Genomic DNA, 26,245 nt, shown 5'->3' with positions numbered 1-26,245 from the left:
CCACACTTTCAAAAAAGCCTGCAGAAAGCACCACCTAAGGGTAAAGTATCTATTTGTTAAAACATTAAGGGGGCAGAGGAGAGGAGGACACAGACCCCCTAACCTTGAGAGACTAACATCAAGACTGGAGGGAGAAAAGCCAATATCCATACTAACACGGTGTGAAAAAGGAAAATAAAAGCTGGCAAAGAATGAACTGTGCTGTGTCTGATAAAAACATAGTACTGATGGCCTTTCTTGATGCCTCTGGCTCTCAGCAGCCCTTTGGTCTGGGCACCAGGGTATTCATTTTTTCATTCAGTAGATATTTATTGAGCATCTACAATATGCCAGGTAAATATGCATGCTATAAATCCTAAAGCAACCTCTAAAATAGCAAAATTTTAAAATATAGCTAATAAGCCAAGAAAGGAGATTAAATGGAATTATAAAAAAGATACTCTAACCATAAAAAAGAAAAAAGTAAAAGGGAATACAGAATAGATGGAATAAACAGAAAGCAAATAGCAATATTATAGACTTAAACCTAACCATGTCCATCAGAGCATTAAACATAAATGGTGTAAACATCTCCAATTAAACTAAAGAGATCATCAGATTGGATTAAAAAACAAGACCCAACTATGTGATGCCTACAAGCAATGCACTTTAAATACAAAGATACGAATAGGTAAAAATAGAATAGAATAAGATATACCGTGCTAACACTAATCAAAAGAAAGCTAAAGTGGTTGTATTAACTTCTACAATAAAGAATAATACCAGGGACAGAGAAAGTCATCTTAAAACAAAGGGTTTAGGTCATCAGGTAAATAATTCTAACACTTTTACACCTAATTTGTTTTTTTAAAAAAAGCTTCAAGATACATAAGCCAAATCAGATAGATCTGCAAGAAGAAATAGACAAATTCACAACTAGAGTCAGAGATTTAATATCTCTCTTTGATAACTGATAGAATAAGCAGATAGAAAATCAATAAGGATAAAGAAGGCTTGAATAACACTATCAACCAAATTGACTTAATTGACATTTCTAGAATATTCCACCCTACAACAGCAGAATGAACATAATTCTTAAGTTCACAATGAACATTTATTGAAATAGACCAGTTTCTGGGTCAGAAAACTAGTCCCCAAAAGCTTAAAAGAATTTAGTACATAAAAAGAAAGTTATCTAACCACAATGGAATTAAATTAGAGATTAACAACAGAAATGTCTGAAAAAAATCCCTAACCCCAAGTAATACAATTCTAAACAACCCATTGATCAAAGAAGAAATCAAAAGAAATTAGAATGTATTTCGTAGAGAAAGAATATGGCAATATAAAAATGTATGGAAAGATGCTAAAACAGTATATGGGGGAAATATATGGCACAAAACACCTATATATCAGAAAAAAGATCTCATATCAATGATTTCTGCTCCCACCTTAAGAATATTAAGCCCAAATTAATCAGAAAAAAGGAGAATTTATAGGAGTTGAAATCAATCAAGTAGAAAACCAAAGACTGACAGAGAAAAAAAATCAACAAAATCAAAAGCTATTTAGGACCAGAAACTGCTGCAGTTCTCAGCCATGGTTAATAGTTGTTGTCAAGAGGATCCCAGGGCTCCTTGCTGGAGGGATGAGGAGCTGATGGGGACCCGGGGAGGGTTTCTTGGAGTCTCTGTGGAGCCCCTGGGACAGATCTCATAGTGAAGGCTGTAGGATCTTCCTTCCAGCCCCAGAAGCTCTGCTTGAGTCCACAGGCGCCCACCTGACCTCTGGTTCCTGGGAAGAGTGGAGTTGTCAGCAAGAGACCCCGGACGCTGAGGCCCAGGGGGAAGATGCCAGCCAACTGGAATGCTCCTGGCTCTGACTACAGGGGGATGTGAAAACTCCTGTAAGCCGTGTGCCTGACAGGGTCTTGGTGCTCCAGCCTGGTGTCAGGCCTGAGCCTGTGAGATGAGAGAGCTGAGTTCAGGACATTGCATCACCAGAGACCTCATGGTCCCAAGTAATATCAATCAGTGAGAGCTCTCCCAGAAATCTCCATCTCAATGCTAAGACCCAGCTCCACCCAACAGCCAGGAAGCTCCAGTGCTGAACACCCTATGCCAAAAAACTAGCAAGAACACAACCCTACCCATTAGCAGAGAGGCTGCCTAAAATCATACTAACTTCACAGACACCCCCAAACACACCACTAGACACATCCCACCTACCAGAACACAGGCACCAGTCCCCTCTACCAGGAAGCCCTCACAAGCCACTGAACTAACCTCACCCACTGGGGGTAGACATCAAAAACAATGGGAACCACAAACCTGCAGCCTGCAAAAAAGGAGACGTCAAACACCGTAAGTTAAACAAAATGAGAAGACAGAGAAATGCAGCAGATGAAGGAGCAAGGTAAAAACCCACCAGACCAAACAAATGAAAAGGAAATACTCAGTCTACCTGAAAAAGAATTCAGAGTAATTATATAAATACGATCCAAGTCTTGGAAATAGAATGGAGAAAATACAAGAAATGTTTAACAAGGACCTAGAAGAACTAAACAGCAAATAAACAATGATGAACAACACAATAAATGAAATTTAAAATTCTGTAGAAGGAATCAATAGCAGAATAACTGAGGCAGAAGAATGGATAAGTGACCTGGAAGATAAAATAGTGGAAATAACTACTGCAGAGGAGAATAAAGAAAAAAGAATGAAAAGAGTCGAGGACATTCTCAGAGAACTCTGGGACAACATTAAACGCACCAACATTTGAATTATAGGCATCCCAGAAGAAGAAGAGAAAAAGAAAGGGTCTGAGAAAATATTTGAAGATATTATAGTTGAAAACTTCCCTAACATGGGAAAGGAAATAGTCAATCAAGTCCAGGAAGCACAGAGTCCCATACAGGATAAATCCAAGGACAAACATGCCAAGACACATATTAATCAAACTATCAAAAATTAAATACAAAGAAAAAACATTAAAAGCAGCAAGGGAAAAGCAACAAATAACATATAAGGGAATCCCCATAAGGTTAACAGCTGATCTTTCAGCAGAAACTCTGCAAACCAGAAGGGAGTGTCAGGACATATTTAAAGTGACAAAAGGGAAAAACCTATAACCAAGACTACTCTACCCAGCAAGTATCTCATTCAGATTCAACAGAGAAATTAAAACCTTTACAGACAAGCAAAAGCTAAGAGAATTCAGCACCACCAAACCAGCTTTACAACAAATGCTAAAGGAACTTCTCTAGGCAGGAAACACAAGAGAAGGAAAAGACCTACAATAACAAACCCAAAACAATTAAGAAAATGGTAATAGGAACATACATATCCATAACTACCTTAAATGTAAATGGATTAAATGCTCCAATCAAAAGACACAGACTGGCTGAATGGATACAAAAACAAGACCCATATATATGTTATCTACAAGAGACCCACTTAAGACCTAGGGACACATACAGACTGAAAGTGAGGAGATGGAAAAAGATAATCCATGCAAATGGAAATCAAAAGAAAGCTGGAGTAGCAATTCTCATATCAGATAAAATAGACTTTAAAATAAAGAATGTTACAAGAGACAAAGAAGGACACTACATAATGATCAAGGGATCAAACCAAGAAGAAGATATAGCAATTGTGAATATTTATGCACCCAAAAGAGAAGCACCTCAACACATAAGGCAAATGCTAACAGCCATAAAAGGGGAAATCAACAGTAACACAGTCATAGTAGGGGACTTTAACACCCCACTTTCACCAATGGACATATCATCCAAAATGGAAATAAATAAGGAAACATAAGCTTTAAATGACACATTAGACAGGATGGACTTAATTGATATTTATAGGACATTCCATCCAAAAACAACAGAATACACTTTCTTCTGAAGTGCTCATGGAACATTCTCCAGGATAGATCGTATCTCGGGTCACAAATCAAGCCTTGGTAAATTTAAGAAAATTGAAATCTTATCAAGTATCTTTGCCTACCACAACGCTATGAGACTAAATCTCAATTACAGGAAAAAAATACTGTATAAAATACAAACACATGGAGGCTAAACAATACGTTACTGAATAACCGAGAGATCACTGAAGAAACAAAGAGGAAATAAAAAAATACCTAGAGACAAATGACAATGAAAACACGATGACCCAAAACCTATGGGATGCAGCAAAAGCAGTTCTAAAAGGGAAGTTTACAGCAATACAATCCTACCTCAAGAAACAAGAAAAATCTAGGGCTTCCCTGGTGGCGCAGTGGTTGAGAGTCCGCCTTCCGATGCAGGGGATGCGGGTTCATGCCCCGGTCCGGGAAGATCCCGCACGCTGCAGAGCGGCTAGGCCCGTGAGCCATGGCCGCTGAGCCTGTGCGTCAGGAGCCTCTGCTCCGCAATGGGAGAGGCCACAACAGTGAGAGGCCCGCGTACCGCAAAAAAAAAAAAGAAACAACAAAAATCTCAAATAAACAACCGAAACATACACTTAAAGCAATTAGAGAAAGAAGAACAAAAAAACCCCAAAGTCAGCAGAAGAAAAGAAATCATAAAGATCAGATCAGAAATAAATGAAAAATAAATGAAGGAAACAATAGCAAAGATCAAGAAAACTAAAAGCTGGTTCTTTGAGAAGATAAACAATATTGATAAACCATTAGCGAGACTCTTCAAGAAAAAAAGGGAGAAGACACAAATCAACAGAATTAGAAATGAAAAAGAAGTAAAAACTGACAGTGAATAAATACAAAGGATCATGAGAGATTACTATGAGCAACTATATGCCAATAAAATGGACAACCTGGAAGAAATGGACAAATTCTTAGAAAAGTACAACCTTCCAAGACAGAACCATGAAGAAATAGAAAATATAAGCAGACCAATCACAAGCACTGAAATTGAAACTGTGATTAAAAATCTTCCAACAAACAAAAGCCCAGGAGTAGATGGCTTCACAGGTGAATTCTATCAAATATGTAGAGAAGAGCTAACGCCAACCTTCTCAAACTCTTCCAAAGTATAGCAGAGGGAGGAACACTCCTAAACTCATTCTATGAGGCCACCATATACCAAAAGCAGACAAAGATGTCACCAAAAAAGAAAACTACAGGCCAATATCACTGATGAACAGAGATGCAAAAATCCTCAACAAAATACTAGCAAACAGGGCTTCCCTGGTGGCGCAGTGGTTGAAAATCTGCCTGCCAATGCAGGGGACACGGGTTCGAGTCCTGGTCTGGAAAGATCCCATATGCCATGGAGCAACTAGGTCCGTGAGCCACAACTACTGAGTCTGCATGTCTGGAGCTTGTGCTCCACAACAAGAGAGGCTGCGACAGTGAGAGGCCCGTGAACCGCGATGAAGAGTGGCCCCCGATCGCCGCAACTAGAGAAATCCCTCGCACAGAAACGAAGACCCAACACAGCCAAAAATAAATATACAAATAAATAAATAAATAAAATACTAGCAAACAGAATCCAACAGCACATGAAAAGGATCATACACCATGATCAACTGGGGTTTATCCAGGCATGCAAGTATTCTTCAATATATGCAAATCAATCAATGTGATAAGCCATATTAACAAATTGAAGGAGAAAAACCATATGATCATCTCAATAGATGCAGAAAAAGCTTTTGACAAAATTCAACACCCATTTATGATAAAAACCCTCCAGAAAGTAGGCATAGAAGGAACTTACCTCAACATAATAAAGCCCATATATGACAAACCCACAGCCAACATCATTCTCAGTGGTGAAAAACTGAAACTATTTCCACTAAGATCAGGAACAAGACAAGGTTGTCCACTGTCACCGCTATTTTTCAACATAGTTTTGGAAGTTTTAGCCATGGCAATCAGAGAAGAAAAAAAAATAAAAGGAATACAAACCGGGAAAGAAGAAGTAAAACTGTCACTGTTTGCAGATGACATGATACTATACATAGAGAATCCTAAAGATGCTACCAGAAAACTACTACAGCTAATCAATGAATTTGGTAAAGTAGCAGGATACAAAATTAATGCACAGAAATCTCTTACATTCCTATACACTAACGATAAAAAATCTGAAAGAGAAATTAAGGAAACACTCCCATTTACCACTGCAACAAAAAGAGTAAAATACCTAGGAATAAGCCTACCTAAGGAGACAAAAGACCTGTATGCAGAAAACTATAAGACACTGATGAAATAGAAATTAAAGATGATACAAACAGATGGAGAGGTATACCATGTTCTTGGATTGGAAGAATCAACATTGTGAAAATAACTATACTACCCAAAGCAATCTACAGATTCAATGTAATCCCTATCAAACTACCAGTGGCATTTTTCATAGAACTAGAACAAAAAATTTCACAATTTGTATGGAAACACAAAAGACCCCAAATAGCCAAAGCAATGTTGAGAAAGAAAAACGGAGCTGGAGGAATCAGGCTCCCTGACTTCAGACTATACTACAAAGCTACAGTAATCAAGACAGTATGGTAGTGGCACAAAAACAGAAATATAGATCAATGGAACAGGATAGAAAGCCCAGAGATAACCCATGCACATATGGTCACCTTATCTTTCATAAAGGAGGCAGTAATATACATTGGAGAAAAGACAGTCTCTTCAATAAGTGGTGCTGGGAAAACTGGACAGCTACATGTGAAAGTATAAAATTAGAACACTTCCTAACACCATACACAAAAATAAACTCCAAATGGATAAAAGACCTAAATGTAAGGCCAGACACTATAAAACTCTTGGAGGAAAACATAGGCAGAACACTCTATGACATAAATCACAGCAAGATCCTTTTTGACCAACCTCCTAGAGAAGTGGAAATAAAAACAAAAATTAACAAATGGGACATAATGAAACTTCAAAGCTTTTGCACAGCAAAGGAAAACATAAACAAGATGAAAAGACAACCCTCAGAAAGGAGAAAATATTTGCAAACAAAGCAATTGACAAAGGATTAATCTCCAAGATATATAAGCAGCTCATGCAGCTCAATATCACAAAAACAAACAACCCAATCCAAAAATGGGCAGGAGATCTAAACAGACATTTCTCCAGAGAAGATACACAGATTGCTGGCAAATACATGAAAGGATGCTCAACATCACTAATCAGCAGGGAAATGCAAATCAAAAGTACAATGAGGTATCACCTCACACCAGTCAGAATGGCCATCATCAAAATATCTACCAACAATAAATGTTGGAGAGGGTGTGGAGAAAAGGGAACCCTCTTGCACTGTTGGTGGGAATATGAATTGGTACAGCCACTATGGAGAACAGTATGGAGGTTCCTTAAAAAACTAGAAATAGAAATACCATATGACCCAGCAATCCCACTACTGAGCATATACCCTGAGAAAACCATAATTCAAATACGTCATGTACCACAATGTTCACTGCAGCACTATTTACAATAGCCAGGACATGGAAGCAACCTAAGTGTCAATCTACTGATAAACGGATAAAGAAGATGTGGCACATATATACATGGTATATTACTCAGCCATAAAAAGAAGCGAAATTGAGTTATTTTTAGTGAGGTGGATGGACCTAGAGTCTGTCAGACAGAGTGAAGTAAGTCAGAAAGAGAAAGACAAATACCATATGCTAACACGTATATATGGATCTAAAAAAAAAATTGTTCTGAAGAACCTAGAGGCAGGACAGGAATAAAGATGCAGATGTAGAGAATGGACTTGAGGACACGGGGAGGGAGAAGGGTAAACTGAGACAAAATGAGAGAGTAGCATTGACATATATACACTACCAAATGTAAAATAGATAGCTAGTGGGAAGCAGCCACATAGCACAGGGAGATCAGCTCGGTGCTTTGTGACCACCTAGAGGGGTGGGATAGGGAGGGTGGGAGGGAGACACAAGAGGGAGGGGCTATGGGGATATATATATATACATATAGCTGTTTCACTTTGTTATACAGCAGAAAGTAATTCAACATTGTAAAGCATTTATACTCTAATAACGATGTTAAAAAAACTCTTTATTTGAGATCAACAAAATTGATAAACCTTTAGCTAATAAATTTGATAACCTTTGGTTTTTAGCCAAAAAAGAAAGACACAAATTACCAATACAAGGAATGACATGCTATCATTACAGATTCTACATACATTAAAAGGATAACAAAGAAATATAAATAAATCTGTGACAATAAGTTCACCAACTTAGATGAATTGAATAAAATTTTTGACACAAGCGTCCATAGTTCACTCAACAAAGAAATAGATAACCTTCCCAAAAGAAAACGCCAGGCCCAGAAGGCTTACCTGGTGAATTACAGCAAATATTTAAGAAAGAAGTAATGCAAATCTACACAAACTCTTCCAGACAGTTGAAGAGGAAAGAATACTTCCCAGTTCATTTTATTAGGGCAGCATTACCGTGATTCTAAAATGAAAGACATTATAAAACAGATAACACACATATACACACAGACACAGACATACACACAGGGGAAATATGTCAACACCATGGTGGGAATCAGATGTGATCTTTATTTTCTTCTTTTAAAGTTTCCCTCTTTTCCTAAAACTTTCTCCAGTTAATACATATTACTTTAACCATCAGAAAAACCAAACAAGGTTTTTTCTTTTTCTTTTTTTTTTTTTAAGAGCAGCCCAAGGAAACTAAGCAGTCCCAACTCTTCCTTGTAAACCAGAGTTCAAGTTCTATTATAAGACATCCTCATTACCACTCCCACTAGAAAGGCAATCCACAAGCCAATACAATATACCACCTCCAAAAAATTCCTTTGTTAATATCCTCTCATTCTTATCTGAGGAAAGGTGAGAAAATAGATAAAACGTAGTTCCTTACAGTTTGCAAATATCTAGCTTTTTCCGCAAAATAAAATATTGAGAAAGGAATTAAAGAAAGTCTTCATAAAGCTAAAGTTTTCACCACAGACTTAGAACAGCACAGCATTTTCTTTCATGAATTTATTAGTCCTGATTTATATTCTCAAAACGTTACTAATATTCTCTATAAAACTAACCTCCATTCAGTGAGAAGTGATTAGAAAGCTTTTAAAACATTTTTTTCAGGTCTTTACATTTTTGTTAAAAGTATTATATTCTAGTGCAGATGGTGCTAACATTGAGAACCCAAGCTCGTTTAGCTACATTTATTACAGAATTTCTGGCTAAGTTAAGCCAGGCCCCTCTCCATTTACTGGGCGAAGATGATAAGCAGGGCTGAGATAGAAACACAAATGAGACATGGCCACTGCATGCAGAAAACTCACAGATGGGAGGAAAGCAGATATCTAAGCTCCTACCATAAATAGAAGGTAACAGAACTATTAAGATTATAAGATAATATTGGTGGCCCATGAACCACCTAAAATTCCCATGTACTATTTAAAATTATCTTGCATGTGATGCATGGCCACTAAAAAATTTCAAGTAGATTCGATTTAATAGTCCAAAGTCAGCCTGCTAATCAAGATGTAGTCTGATTAAATTCAGTTTCCTAGACTCCTAATTGTGGAGGTGGGAGCAGGCACCATGCATTTGGAGGAAGGTGCTCATTTCCACCTTTGTTCCTCCTCATCTGCCTCCTTCCCCGCTCTTCTGTGTCCATCAGGTCCCAGCATAGCTTTCAAACGGCTCTCCACTGATCCAAATGCCATCCGTTGTTCCAAGCCCAGGTTACTTAGTGTAGAGGCACCTGGCCCTTTGTTAGGAGGGTCAACAGCTGAATAGACTCCAGAAATTCAACAAGGACTGAGCCACTGAACAGTCTGGTCCTTAGACCAGCACCGGCAGCAGCCGCAGCAGCATCTTCACCTGGAATTAACGTTAGATATACAGACTCAGTCCTCCCACCTTCTCCAAGATCTACTTAATCAGAACAAGCGTTTAAAAAAGAGCCCATGTGATTCATATGCAAAGTAAATTTTACAAAGCCCTGACCTCGCATACTAAACTAAGCCAGCAGTTCAGTCTCAGAAAGGTTGCACCCTCCGTTAGAATCAGGAATTTGGATGACTTGTCTCAATGACCCCTCTTAGCAACATCTTTATGATGTATTTACAGTGTCACACGTTGTATAGTTTAACTATAAAGATTCGTAACAGCATAAGCCATTACTATAAAGACAAAAAAAACCCAGCGGCCAAGAATTAATCGCCATTACCAACAGACCATGAGCAGGGGAAATGAAAAGTGACTGCCAAGCTCTTCACTAACCTTCCCACCTGGGCCCCAACTGATGGAGGACTCTCAGTAACCTTCCAGACAAGGCACTGACCAAGCCATCAGCTCGTGATCACTCTCCAAGGACACAGAATAGGATGGGAAGATTAATAGAGCCTTAAAGAGGATCTGTGATGGAGATCTGGGATGTAGGGTGGGTGGGGAGAGAGCCCAGGTTCAGAAGCATTCAGGGGCTAACAGGGGAAGAGCAGCATGAAGTGTCAAGAGCACTTTATCATTCCCCCAAATCCTGCTCTGCATACCTTGCTGGTCCTCACCCATCCGACCAGCTAGTCCTAGCAACTCTACCCTTGCAGTTGTTCAGCTTAGTTATACTTGACCCCACTCTTTCATACCTAGTCACATCCACCAACAAATCCTGTTGATTCACCCTTCAGAATTTAGCCAGAATCCAACCACTTCTCGTGGCCTCCACTCTACCACCTTCCTCCAAGCCATCACCATCTTACACCTTAGATAAGAGTCTCCTAACTGGCTCACTGCTTCCACCCTTGCCTCCTTCCATCTATTCTCAACCCAGCAGCCAGGGTAATCCTGTCAAGTACTCCACTCAAACCCACCCCAATACTCCCCCATCTCACTCACAGTAAAAGCCAAAGTTTTTACAGTTCTCTGAAGGTATTCAACATAAAAACAAACAAGGAAAAGAACCCTACGAGGGGAGTATGGACAAAACTATTGGGCACCACCATGATTTTAAGGGTAGACATAACGAACTTGCATACATCTCCCCCATTCACGGTGATCCTCAGAAGTACTTATGGTGGCAATTATGTCACCAACTATGCCCTATATGCCTTTCAGAAGAGTCCAGTGTCAGAGTGTTTTTCCTACTTTATGGTTTAGGATTAATTCACTTTCATTACTAACCAAAATATTTGTTGGCAGAACATACTGTGTAAGATTAAAATAGTCTATAAATAGGTAATTTACCAAAACCTCGATGGTTTTAAAGGAAAAGCTTCCTTCTACCTTAGCAATCAAACCAAAAGCAGAAGCAAGAGGACATCACGATGTGTCATCACACTATTTTATGCAAGTAATTACTGAGTAATAAGCTCATCTGGACTCGATTTCCTTCCCATAGAACTAAAAGGTAATTATGTCTCTGAGTTTGTCCATGTCAATGGCACTGCTCTAGAACACTCAGATAACTGAAATATGGAGAACTTTTTAAAAAAACAGTCTAATAAAGAAAACCACACAATTTTATGGTAACGTTTTTACAATGTGTTTATAATGTAACACACTGACACTGTATGTCTTAATGCCTCATTTTGTTAATTACTTTATTACCATCGTTACTAAGTAGGTGCCATGAACAAAGACTGCCAAGAATCAGTCTTTCAGCCTGATCGTTACCATTTATACAAATTGCATTTCAGAAATATTTTCATTTATCTTCAGTTGTTTCTTGAAAACAATCTGGTGGACAAACTACAGTCTACTAATAAACTGCAGGTCCAAAGGGATTTTAAATAAATGTTGGAGGAACTTCCCTGGTGGTCCAGTGGGTAGGACTCTGTGCTCCCAATAGAGGGGTCCTGGGTTCAATCCCTGGTTAGGAAATTAGATCACACATGCAGGCCGCAACTAGGAAGTCTGCATGCCACAACGAAAGATCCCACATGCCACAATGAAGATCCTGCATGCCACAACTAAGACCCGGCACAGCCAAAATAAATAAATAAATAAGTAAAATTTTTTTAAGTTATAATTTTAAAAAATAAAAAAATAAATGTTGGAAATCCTATTATAATGATCTTAAGAAGCAATTCTATTGGCTGGCAAAATAATGGTCCCTGCATTCAAGAAATAGAAAAAATACAAAATTTACTATATTTTGACTTAAACTTTGAAAGACATGGACATTTTCCCTAAATTGTTGTACAAAAACAGGTACACTTTTCAGAAGGTTTGATTTCCTCCTACCAACAGTCAATGAAAATCACACCTCTTTAATTCACCAGAGAAAATTATTTGTAGTTCATTATGCTCACTTCTCTTCTGATAATATTTGACTTATTTAACAGAAAGAGTATTTCTTTTTAAATCTAAATTGTAAAATAAAGCAAAAGAGAATTGCTCTTATTTTTCACATTTATTGATAAATAAACCCACTGCTATTGCTGTCTCCTTAATAGGGCTGCTAGAAAAATCAAATCAAAATTCTGTGGAGAAGAACACAGCAAGGAGGCAGCTGTCTGCAAGCTAGGAAGGGTGCTCTCGCTAGGGACCAATCAGCTAGCATCTTCATCTTGGACTTCCCAGCATTCAAAACTTCCCCACTGGCCCAGAAAGCTGTGTTCTCGGTTTTCTGCCAGCTCATTAGCCACAGGATCCAATCCATTGCCAGCACAGGCTGTTACAACGCCAACCTGGGTCCAGAGATGGGCTTTGGACTGTGCAGGCATAAAGGATAATAGTTTAAAAAAACAAATACACCAGAGGGCAGACAGCAGAAGCAAGAAGAACTACAATCCTGCAGCCTATGAAACAAAAACCACATTCACAGAAAGACAGACAAGATGAAAAGGTAGAGGGCTAGGTACCAGATGAAGGAACAAGATAAAACCCCAGTAAAACAACTAAATGAAGTGGAGATAGGCAACCTTCAGAAAAAGAATTCAGAATAATGATAGTGAAGATGATCCAGGACCTCGGAAAAAGAATGGTGGCAAAGATCGAGAAGATGCAAGAAATGTTTTACAAAGACCTAGAAGAATTAAAGAGCAAACAAACAGAGATGAACAATACACTAACTAAAATGAAAACTACACTAGAAGGAATCAATAGCAGAATAACTGAGGCAGAAGAAGGGATAAGTGACCGGGACGACAGAATGGTGGAATTCACTGCTGCGGAACAGAATAAAAAAAAAAGAATGAAAAGAAATGAAGACAGCCTAAGAGACCTCTGGGACAACATTAAACGCAACAACATTCGCATTACAGGGGTCCCAGAAGGAGAAGAGAGAGAGAAAGGACCCAAGAAAATCTTTGAAGAGATTACAGTCGAAAACTTCCCTAACATGGGAAAGGAAATAGCCACCCAAGTCCAGGAAGCACAGTGAGTCCCATACAGGATACACCCAAGGAGAAACACGCCGAGACACATAGTAATCAAACTGGCAAAAATTAAACACAAAGAAAAATAATTGAAAGCAGCAAGGGAAAAATGACAAATAACATACAAGGGAACTCCCATAAAGTTAACAGCTGATTTCTCAGCAGAAACTCTACAAGCCAGAAGGGAGTGGCATGATATACTTAAAGTGATGAAAGGGAAGAACCTACAGCCAAGATTACTCTACCCAGCAAGGATCTCATTCAGATTCAATGGAGAAATCAAAAGCTTTACAGACAAGCAAAAGCTAAGAGAATTCAGCACCACCAAACCAGCTCTACAACAAATGCTAAAGGAACTTCTCTAAGTGGGAAACACAAGAGAAGAAAAGGACCTACAAAAACAAACCCAAAACACTTAAGAAAATGGTCATAGGAACATACATATCAATAATTATCTTAAACGTGAATGGATTAAATGCTCCAACCAAAACCCACAGGCTTGCTGAATGGATACAGAAACAAGACCCATATATATGCTGTCTACAAGAGACCCACTTCAGACCTAGGGACACATACAGACTGAAAGTGAGAGGATGGAAAAAGATATTCCATGCAAATGGAAATCAAAAGAAAGCTGGAGTAGCAATACTCATATCAGATAAAATAGACTTTAAAATAAAGAATGTTACAAGAGGCAAGGAAGGACACTACATCATGATCAAGGGATCAATCCAAGAAGAAGATATAACAATTGTAAATATATATGCACCCAACATAGGAGCACCTCAATACATAAGGCAACTGCTAACAGCTCTAAAAGAGGAAATCGACACTAACACAATAATAGTGGGGGACTTTAACACCTCACTTACACCAATGGACAGATCAGCCAAAGTGAAAATAAATAAGGAAACAGAAGCTTTAAATGACACAATAGACCAGATAGATTTAATTGATATTTATAGGAAATTCCATCCAGAAACAGCAGATTACACTTTCTTCTCAAGTGCACACAGAACATTCTCCAGGATAGATCACATCTTGGGTCACAAATAAAGCCACAGTAAATTTAAGAAAATCGAAATCATATCAAGCATCTTTTCTGACCACAATGCTATGAAATTAGAGATGAATTACAGGGGAAAAAAACGTAAAAAACACAAACACATGGAGGCTAAACAATACATTACTAAATAACCAAGAGATCACTGAAGAAATCTAAGAGGAAATCAAAAAATACCTAGAGACAAATGACAATGAAAACACGACGATCCAAAACCTATGGGATGCAGCAAAAGCAGTTCTAAGAGGGAAGTTAATAGCTATACAAGCCTACCTCAAGAAACAAGAAAAATCTCAAATAAACAATCTAACCTTACACCTAAAGGAACTAGAGAAAGAAGAACAAACAAAACCCAAAGTTAGCAGAAGGAAAGAAATCATGAAGATCAGAGGAGAAATAAACGAAAGAGAAACAAAGATAACAATAGCAAAGAACAATAAAACTAAAAGCTGGTTCTTTGAGAAGATAAGCAAAGTTGATAAACCATTAGCCAGACTCATCAAGAAAAAGAGGGAGAGGACTCAAATCAATAAAATTAGAAATGAAAAAGGAGAAGTTACAACAGACACCGCAGAAATACAAAGCATCCTAAGAGACTACTACAAGCAACTCTATGCCAATAAGATGGACAACCTGGGAGAAATGGACAAATCCTTAGAAAGGTATAACCTTCCAAGACTGAACATGGAAGAAATAGAAAATATGAACAGACCAATCACAAGTAATGAAATTGGAACTGGGATTAAAAATCTTCCAACAAACAAAAGTCCAGGACCAGATGGCTTCACAGGTGAATTCTATCAAACATTTAGAGACGAGCTAACATCCATCTTTCTCAAACTCTTCCAAAAAATTGCGGAGGAAGGAACACTCCCAAACTCATTCTGTGAGGCCACCATCACCCTGATACCAAAACCAGACAAAGATATTACAAAAAAAGAAAATTACAGACCAATATCACTGATGAATGTAGATGCAAAAATCCTCATCAAAATACTAGCAAACAGAATCCAACACATTAAAAGGATCATACACCATGATCAAGTGGGATTTATCCCAGGGATGCAAGGATTCTTCAACATATGTAAATTAATCAATGTGATAAACCATATTAACAAATTGAAGAATAAAAACCATATGATCATGTCAAGAAATGCAGAAAAAGCTTTTGACAAAATTCAACACCCATTTATGATAAAAACTCTCCAGAAAGTGGGCATAGAGGGAACCTACCTCAACATAATAAAGGTCATATACGACAAACCCAAGGCAAACATCATTCTCAATGGTGAAAAACTGAAAGTGTTTCCTCTAAGATCAGCAACAGGACAAGAATGTCCACTCTCACCACTATTATTCAAGTTTTTGAAGTCCTAGCCATGGCAGTCAGAGAAGAAAAAGAAATAAAAGGAATCCAAATTGGAAAAGAAGAAGTAAAACTGTCACTGTTTGCAGATGACATGATACTATACATAGAGAATCCTAAAGATGCCACCAGAAAACTACTAGAGCTAATCAATGAATTTGGTAAAGTAGCAGGATACAAAATTAATGCACAGAAATCTCTTGCAATCCTATACACTAATGATGAAAAATCTGAAAGAGAAATTAAGGAAACACTCCCATTTACCACTGAAACAAAAAGAATAAAATACCTAGGAATAAACCTACCTAGGGAGACAAAAGACCTGTATGCAGAAAACTACAAGACACTGATGAAAGAAATTAAAAATGATACCAACAGATGGAGAGATATACCATGCTCTTGGATTGGAAGAATCAATGTTGTGAAAATGACTATCCTACCCAAAGCAATCTACAGATTCAATGCAATTCCTATCAAACTACCAATGACATTTTTTACAGAACTGGAACCAAAATCTTAAAATTTGTATGGAGACATAAAAGACCCCGAATAGCCAAAGCAGTCTTGAGGGAAAAAAACAGAGCTGGAGGAATCAGACTCCCTGACTTCAGACTATACTACAAAGCTACAGTAATCAAGACAATATGGTACTGGCACAAAACCAGAAACATAGATCAATGGAACAAGATAGAAAGCCCAGAGATAAACCCACGCACCTATGGTCAACTAATCCATGACAAAGGCTGCCAGGATATATAATGGAGAAAAGACAGTCTCTTCAGTAAGTGGTGCTGGGAAAACTGGACAGCTACATGTAAAAGAATGAAATTAGAACACTCCCTAACACCATACACAAAAATAAACTCAAAATGGATTAGAGACCTAAATGTAAGACCGGACACTATAAAACTCTTAGAGGAAAACATGAGAAGAACACACTTTGACATAAATCACAGCAAGATCTTTTTTGATCCACCTCCTAGAGAAATGGAAATAAAAAGAAAAATAAACAAATGGGACCTAATGAAACTTCGAAGCTTTTGCACAGCAATGGAAACCATAAACAAGATGAAAAGACAACCCTCAGAATGGGAGAAAATATTTGCAAACAAATCAACGGACAAAGGATTAATCTCCAAAATATATAAATAGCTCATGCAGCTCAATATTAAAAAAACAAACAACCCAATCCAAAACTGGGCAGAAGACCTAAATAGACATTTCTCCAAAGAAGACATACAGATGGCCAAGAAGCACACAAAAAGGTGTTCAACATCACTAATTATTAGAGAAATGCAAATCAAAACTACAATGAGGTATCACCTCACACCAGTTAGAATGGGCATCATCAGAAAATCTGCAAACAACAAATGCTGGAGAGGGTGTGGAGAAAAGGGAACCCTCTTGCACTGTTGGTTGAATGTAAGTTGATACAGACACTACGGAGATCAGTATGGAGTTTCTTTTAAAAACTAAAAACAGAATTACCTTATGACCCAGCAATCCCAATACTGGGCATATATCCAGAGAAAACCATAATTCAAAAAGACACATGCACCTCAATGTTCATTGCAGCACTATTTACAATAGCCAGGTCATGGAAGCAACCTAAATGCCCATCGACAGACAAATGGGTAAAGAAGATGTGGTACATACATAGAATGGAATATTACTCAGCCATAAAAAGGAACAAAATTGGGTCATTTGTTGAGATGTGAATGGATCTAGAGACTGTCACACAGAGTGAAGTAAGTCAGAAAGAGAAAAACAAATATCGTATATTAACGCATATATGTGGAACCTAGAAAAATGGTACAGGTGAACCGGTTTGCAGGGCAGAAATTGAGACACAGATGTAGAGAACAAACATACGGGCACCAAGGGGGGAAAGCAGTGGCAGGGGTGAGGGGGTGTTGGGTGGGTGGTGTGATGAATTGGGCTATTGGGATTGACATGTATACACTGATGTGTATAAAGTTAACGACTAATAAGGACCTGCTGTATAAAAAAATAAATTAAATTAAATTTTAAAAAAATTCTATGGAAACCCTTTGCAAACCATCTCAAGTCATACTCATCTAAGTCAGAATTAGCAATCAACCAATAATCATCTACCAAATACCTACTTCTGTCCAGGCAGTATAAGAGGTGTGAGTGAGATCAAAATAACAAGATCTGGACCCTACTCAGTAAGAACCCACGAGCCAGAGGGAAAGATAAAACATTACAAAACAGTAGTTGGTGTTGGAAGAGAATTATGGGCAAGAGCACAGAGCAAGCAATCAACACAAACTGCACAACTAAAGAGATAGCTGAATAGTGCACATTCATAGAGCAATTTCCTTATGCTTTCTCTGTTCTAAATGTTTGCCACATTTGAATTTATTTAATCCTCATAACAGCCCTATGTGGTGGGTCTGATTATTATTATTTCCATTTTAAAGTCAAAGAAACCTAGACGCAGAGAGGTTAAGTCCTTGCTCAAGGACACAAAACTAGTAAATAGAGGAGCCAAGATTTAACCTCAGGTAGTAAGACTGCAGAGTTCACATTCCTACAGACACATGATTCTGTGCAGCATCTGAGCAAAGAAATGAACTCTCTCTGCCTGAGACAGTCAAGGAAAGCCTTTGAGGGGCTGACATTTGAGGTCCATTTGAGTTGAGTTTCCTGAAGGAAAAGAAAGGATTCCTCAAAGGAAGGAGATGAAGTAGTGAACCCAGGCAAACACAAAGACATATACAAAGGTTTATTTGAGCAAAGAGGAAAAGTCCTAAGGGTGAGAACAGGGGGAGGCAGATGGGGAGGGGAGAGTGGTAGGAGAGAAGGTGCCACCGTAGGCATAGCCCACATGATAAAGGACCTGTATGTCAGAACTATGGGTTGTACTTGAACCTGAAACAACAGAGATATCCCAGAAGATGGCGCAAGGGAAAGGTTCTTTGGCAATCGTTCTCCACATTTCCCACCAATTCCCCATTTCTAAAGAGATAGTCCAAGCATGACTTCCTGTGGACTCTGCCACCAACATTTTATAGCCAATGACCTTGCTTTTGGAATCACAGTGAGATCAAGACCATCTGGCCAGACTTTCCTTTGGAACCACTGCCCCTAGCCCCACCCACATCCCTTTATAGGCCATATCTACACATATCTTTTCATCTTTTCCTGTCAGCTCTAAAGAAAGAAATGCACTTTCTCTTTCCTCTGTCAAAGCTCGGAATCCCATCCCTTCCCATCCCCAGGTACTACCTTTATCTCAACTTTACCCCTAGGTCCATAGCATCTTTCATCTCTCTGCTGATAGCATAATGATTTCCCTCCTTTCCTAAAAACCCTAATTCATTGAATCCAGCTCCTTCAACCACAATCCTGTTCTTCTCCTTCCTTTCACAGTCCAATCCCCATATACGAGTATCGGGTACCCTTTACTCTTATCATCATAGCTCAGCCACCTGTCCTCTTTTAATTCGCTGAAAATTCTTAAAGGGTTAAAAGTTGAGACCTGCAAATTCGACTCTGAGCCCCACCAGCACAAGCTAAATCATAAGCAGATTAATGAACTTCTACCAACCTTCAGCTTCCCTACTGACAAAGTGATAAATTGTACCTACTCTAAATGCATCAATAGTAAATGAATTGCATAAGAGTAAATTAATTAGTGTATGTCAAACCCTTCCCATAGTGCCTAATCCATAGTAAGAGCTCAATAAACTTCATTGTCAATATTGGCAACAATATTAGAATTGCCACAGATCTCATTCTTAATTTCCCTCTTTCCAATACTCTTTGCAGATCTTTCCTCCCTGATCTTAAATGATGCCATGCTTTACTGATTCTCCTCTTAAATTCTAATTTTGCCATACTCTCTGAACCAACAGACATCGTCTCATCTAATCTGAATCAAGGTCTCAGCAGCGTGATAGCCGACCACTCCTTCCTTTTTAGATCGCTTGCGCCTCCTAGGCCTCCCCACTACCAGACACTCCTGATTTTCCTTCTACCTCATTCAATAAATACTCCTTTCTCTGTTGCCTTAGGTAATTCTACCTCATTCATTTCCTAGGTATAAAACATGGTTCTTTTTCTCCTTTCTTCACTTTTCCTTTGTTCTCTGTATAGCCACACACTCCTGTTCCCTGGGTAGTTCCAGGTCCTTAAGTACCTCACACTGAGAACTCATTTAGTTTTATGAGTTTAAACATCTTGCCTTTAAACATCTTGCATAGGATAACTCACACATTTTTATATGTGGCATTGACCCTTCTCCCCTGAAGTCCGGAATCAAATATCCAATTTCTTACTCAACATCTCGACTTGGGTACCTAATAAATATTTCTCACTTAACAAGATCAAAACAAAATTTGTGACGTCTGCCCTCCGATCTAACCTGTTCCACCTCTGGTTTCCTCCATATCAATGAATGGCACCGCCATCTCCCATCACCAAGAACATACAGACACATTCAAACCATCAAAAAGAGCAATGTTCCTCTCTCCAAAGTACTTTAGATCTGTCCTTTACCCTCTGTCTCTACACTACACACTAGTCCAAGCCTCCATCGCCTCTCAGCAAAAAAACTACACCAGCCACCTTCGTGGTCACCCTGCTTCCTCTCTGGCCCTCTACAAGCATCTCCCACACAGGACCCAGACATCTTTTTATAGATCAATCCCATGTCCCTTCTCACTACACCAGAATAAGTCCAAGTTTTATACACAACCTCTTCATTTTACAGATGAGAAAAAATAATGTCCTGCGAATTAAGTGACTTGATCAAGGTCATAAGCTAGCTATCAGCAAGGATGAGACCAGAACCAGACCTCCCTTCACCCAGGCCAGGGCTTCACTGCCCCACCCACTGCCCTCTGAAGGCGCATATTCTAATGACAATTACGTTAATACACTCTCTTTAATAACAATAGCTCCTTACCTCTATTCAGTTTGGGTTGGCAAAGAAACAGCACAGAAGTCCAGGCCTGAGGTTATTTAATCAACATTATCAGACCATGATCCTCTCCAGCACTAGCTCTGAGTGTTTAATGTTCAGGATAATAAAATGCAATCTGCAGAATCCATTTATATTTTCATCATGTCATCAGAAACCCAGAAGGCGCTGTTTATAGCCACAGATTGACAGACTCTGCTAAAAAAAATCTAATTAAGAATACAAGAAATGCTCCAAAGCATGCTGGGAGCATGAAATCCTCTGATCTAGCCATTGTGTGCTCTAGACACAGGAAATGGGTCAGTCCAGGAACATGTGAGTGGGTTTAGCAGTAAGTGTGTTTGCACAATTAGGCTGTTCTTACCTTCTAAAGAGACAGAACAGATGCTGCAGAGAAAGACAAACAACTCATGAGCTTTAACCCAACATAAAGTATTAGCAATTGATTTGAGAGCAAAGAAGAAGAATGAGTCCTGAAAGAAAATGGGCTAGTAAACTGCTTCTGGGCTACGTGTGCTGTCTCTACTACAAGAAGCAGAGCTAGGCTTCCGCCACAGTGTGATTTTTACCTGGGTATCATGTTGCTCCTTAAATAAATACTTCAATTCACGGCTAAATTTGACAAATCAGTGTATGGACCTGTCATCTAGTCCTCAGCACAGGGATTTATAAAACCTCTGAATTAGGCAAATCGGGGTCCAAATTTCAGGTGTGACACTTCGGAGCTACGTGACACTGGACAAATGGCTTCGTTTCTCTGAGCCTGCTCCATCATCTTTAAAAGACAGTTGTAGGAACCTGTTTTACAAGGTTGTTAGAGGTTGGAAATCATGAGTAGAAACCGTCTAATAGGACACGTACTACTGATTGGAAGCGCTATTACTTTCTTTCCTCGAGCTTCGTATCTAAGGAGAAGAAAAAAATCCATGCTGGAGTGCCTGGATCAGGCGGCTGCAATTTCTGTTCAGAAATACCGCTCAAGAGAAAGTGAGTATGGCTGAGGCAGGTCTGCTGCTTCCCAGATGGCTCTAGGCTTGTGAGTGCTGGGTACAAAATCACACGACGTGACAGGCTCCTATACACATGGTCCGGATTTAGTGAGGCCATGAGGAGACAATTGGGCAAATCCAGAAACATGACACAGTTTATAAGAAAACTGACCTTCAAAAAGCCAATGTCGTGAAGAAAAGGGGAGGGTTGTTACCTTAAATAAGAGACTTAAAGGGACATGACAACCAATTCATTGCATGCATCTTAGTGAAATACTAGTTTAAAAGCAGATTTACAGGTGATATTTGGGGCACGATTGAGGAAATCTGAACATATACTGGTCATTTGATAATATCAGGGCATTAGTTCACTTTATTAAGAGTGACAGTGGCAGGGTGGTTATGTACAAGAATGTCCTCATAGCTTGGTATTTAGAGGGAAAGTATTTAGAGGGAAAGGGGTCTGATGTCTGTAATTTATTTTGAAAAGGTTTAAAAGATATCAGGAGTATGTGTGCATGTGTTTGTGTCAGAAGTAAATACAGAAAATGTTAACAATTATTGACACTAGGTGGTGGGTATATGGCCTCTTTGAACCAACCTACCTTCCTTCCTGCCTCTCTCTCTGTCTCTCTGTCTCTGTCTCTGTCTCTCTCTCTCTCTCATGTTTCAAAATATTCATAATAAAATGTTGTCTGAAGCTACAGCTGCAAGTCATTCAGCAGTCCAGGGAAAGAAGTCAAGTCAAAAACCTGTCTGGTGCCACCTCATTTGTTACTAGGAGTGCTTTTTCATATTTGTTTTCAATGGTTCACTATCAGTCATTTCGTTTATATTCAACCCACTCTCTCTTCTGCTCACTACACAGAAATGGTTCTTGCCAGTCATCAAATCAACATGACGTTAGTACTGAGGATGGGAAGGAAAGAGGGGTCAAGCCCTTTGGCTTCCTGATTTGGGGCAAAGAATGGGAACTAGAGGCTCTGCCAAGTACACACAGTCCTGTGACAGTTGTAGAACTGTCTGAAGGACTGATCAATTTCACCATTTGATATTCTAATAACCTAATAATTTTTAGCTAACAATCCAAAGTAACCACAAAACTGTTGTGTTTCACCAGTACTTGCTATTTTAAAACACATCAAAGTCAAGTTAGAAAACTACTAGAATTCACCCAAACAAGTTATTAGATTACCAAAGGAAAAAACATGGTGAAATGCTCATTATACAGACAGGATGATCACTTTTAAACAGCCTGTCCTTTTAAAAGTCGTAGGTATGACTTGGGCAACACAACTAGGAAGAAAAGCCAGGAAGTGATCAACATAAAATGAGACAGTGACTTTTAGAAGGAGGGAAGGAATTAGCAATGGGAGGGAGCCCAGGACGGGCTTCCAGGGTGATAAAATTCTACTTCTTGATTTGAATCTACTTCTTGAGACAGTGATTCCAAGACTGTCCACCTTAAATAATGAACTAACTTGTGAATTTATGTGGTTTTCTGTAATTGTGTTATACTTTACAATTAAAAAGATTTTAAAGGGAGGACTGGAGAAATAGAGGTTGACTTCCATAGTGGTTTAACCTCTTTTTTTTTTTTTTTCTGATAGTAACAAAAGCCATTTTCCATTTGGTTTAACTCAGAAAAGTCTTTGTAGTGAGAAAATACTACTTGTAAAAGGTTTTTCAGTCAAATGTAATAGAAATACACCTCCAACTAATAGTATTCCTCAGGTCTATTAAAATGGTGGCTGGCAATATGGAAAAACAGTATGGAGGTTCCTTAAAAAAAACTAAAAATAGAGTTACCATATGATCCAGCAATCCTACTCCTGGGCATTTATCCAGAAAAGACAAAAACTCTAATTTGAAAAGATACATCATGCACCCCAATGTTCACAGAAGCACTATTTACAGTAGCCAAGACATGGAAGCAACCCAAGTGTCCATCAACAGATGAATAGATAAAGAAGATGTGATACACACACACACACACACACACACACACACACACACAATGGAATATCAGCCATAAAAAGAATGAAATATTGCCATTTGTGGCAACATGGATAGACCTAGAGATTATCATACTGAGTGAAGTAAGCCAGATAGACAAAGACAAATATTATATGATAACATTTATATGTGGAAGCTAAAAAATAATACAAATGGACTTATTTACAAAACAGAAACAGACTCACAGACATAGAAAACAAACTTATGTTTACCAAAGGGGAAAGGTGGGGGAGGAATAAATTAGGAGTATGGGATAACAGATACACACCACTATATATAAAATAGATAAACAACAAGGATTTACTGAATAGCACAGGGAACTATATTCCACATCTTGTAATAACCTATAATGGAAAAGAGTCAGAAAAATATATATATATATATGTAAAACTGAATCACTTTGCTGTACACCGGAAACTAACACAGTATTGCAAATCAACTATACTTCAATTTTAAAAATGGTGACTGGGATACACACATGCTTACTGCATGATATATGTATTTTTAAATTTATTTTAATTAATTAATTTATTTTTGGTTGCATTGGGTCTTCGTTGTGTGCAGGCTCCTCTAGTTGTGGGGAGCGGGGGTTACTCTTCGTTGCGGTGCGTGGGCTTCTCATTGCGGTGGCTTTTCTTGTTGCGGAGCACAGGCTCTAGGTGCGTGGGCTTCAGTAGTTGTGGCACCCAGGCTCAGTAGTTGCAGCTTGTGGGCTCTAGAGCACAGGCCCAGTAGTTGTGGTGCACGGGCTTGCTGTTCCGCAGCATGTGGGATCTTCCCAGACCAAGGCTCGAACCTGTGTCCCCTGCACTGGCAGGCAGATTCTTAACCACTGCGCCACCAGGGAAGCCCTGCATAATATATATATATATATATATTTTTAACATCTTTATTGGAGTATAATTGTTTTACAATGGTGTGTTAGTTTCTGCTTTATAACAAAGTGAATCAGCTATACATATACATATATCCCCATTCTCTTCCCTCTTGTGTCTCCCTCCCTCCCACCCTCCCTATCCCATTCCTCTAGGCATAGTATATTTTAAAACAAACATTTGAGTATCAAAGGAGCCAATGTACTGCTAGGCTTTGGAAAATAAAGGACACATCATCTTCTGAGATTTTACCATTTGAATGGCTCTAGACAGACACTTGGGGTCAGGAATGGCCACAGTGCCCCTTCCCCCCATCTTCTATCAATGGTTTGAATCACATGGTTATCTAAAGACACCTAGTCAGGATTGGTAGGAAGCTGAAAGTCCAGACAACTGGGTTCAAGCCACAGTTCTCTAATAACCAAGGGTTTCCAGCAAATCACTCCACTCCTCTAAGATAACTTTGCACAAATCTACAGATTCTCTGAACCCCGTTCCACCCTAGGCTCTCACCTTCAAGTTTTGATGATAATAGTAACAGCATCTTTTATGGAACCTTAATTGACTCACTTACTCTTCAGTTCCCTGGAGCAGTTGTCAGAGCTACCGCAGCTGGTTGCACAGGTTGTGCCCTCAACAGTGGTGCCCAGCTGAGGAGACAAGTTGGGGCTAAAAGCCAGCCTGAGCTCTCTTTGTCAAACTACACAAATTCTTCTGGCAAAAGAGTCCTGTTTTCCTAATTCACATAAAGCCACTGTCTGTACTCAAGCCCAAAGAGTCTACCCTACGATGTCTTTTTGAGTTTATACAAAGGTGCTCAATGGGCTCTCAGGGGCCCTGATAGAAGTGTGCTTATTATCTCTGTTTTCCAGATGAAGAAACGAAAGTATAGACCATGAAGTAATTGGTCCAATTTCACACAGTAAGTGGCAGAGCCAGGACTCTAAGCTGGGCAGTCTGGTTCCCGACCCACATTCCCAACCAGAAGGCTATGCTGCCCAAATACGCCTGTGTCAGTTGAGTTGTAAATAAAGATCTGACTTCCCACTGCCTTATGCAATCTTCTCTCTTCAATGTGCCTCTTCCTCAAAACGTGGAAAAAGAATGTAAGCCCCCAAATCCAGAGAAATGTCAAAATGTCTGCCCATATACTGTCAATTCACTCAACACTGTGGAGGTGAAATCATAATCTCTGTGATGTCACTGGATTTTAGCCTCTGTATTTAAAAAATCATTACACATATCCAAAGAATACAACTTGAAAGAATCTTACACACAACTTGATCCCCTATGGAATGAAAAATAAATATCCACTAATGGGGACTGAAGGGGACTAGAAGGAAAGAAGACAAGATGCCTCATTTGAGACCATTAGGCATTTCAGAACAAAATATTTCCCTACTTATCTCCCTCTGGTTCTTTAGACTTACAAATAATGTATGATGGCAGGAAATCTGTTCTCTTGGCTGTTCTGTGATGAAGACAGCAGGTGGTAATCCCAGCCCCCTAAAGTGCTGTTCATAACTGGGCCTCACTGACACCACAGTGTGGCGGCTGCCCCCACTCAGGAAGCAGCGCCATCTTGGTTTCTACTGGAGTGAACATTACTCAGATGCTGTGTTTATTTCTCCTGACACAATGTTTCCTCCATAAACATGGTCCACATCAATAAGGAAGAAG

The 26,245-nt window shown here is 38.9% G+C and overlaps 1 protein-coding gene across 6 annotated transcripts in view; it reads right to left on the bottom strand.

Annotated features, from left to right (window-relative positions):
* The window catches only part of LIMCH1 (LIM and calponin homology domains 1), a 342,867-nt gene that overhangs the window by 198,890 nt on the left and 117,732 nt on the right, over window positions 1-26,245 (bottom strand). The gene's annotated exons all lie outside the window — the stretch shown is intronic.

The sequence above is a fragment of the Stenella coeruleoalba genome (assembly GCF_951394435.1).
Source record: "Stenella coeruleoalba genome assembly, chromosome: 4".
Classification (NCBI taxonomy): Eukaryota; Metazoa; Chordata; class Mammalia; order Artiodactyla; family Delphinidae; genus Stenella; species Stenella coeruleoalba.
Note: the sequence above shows the minus strand (reverse complement) of the source record. Positions and strands in the feature narration are given on the sequence as shown.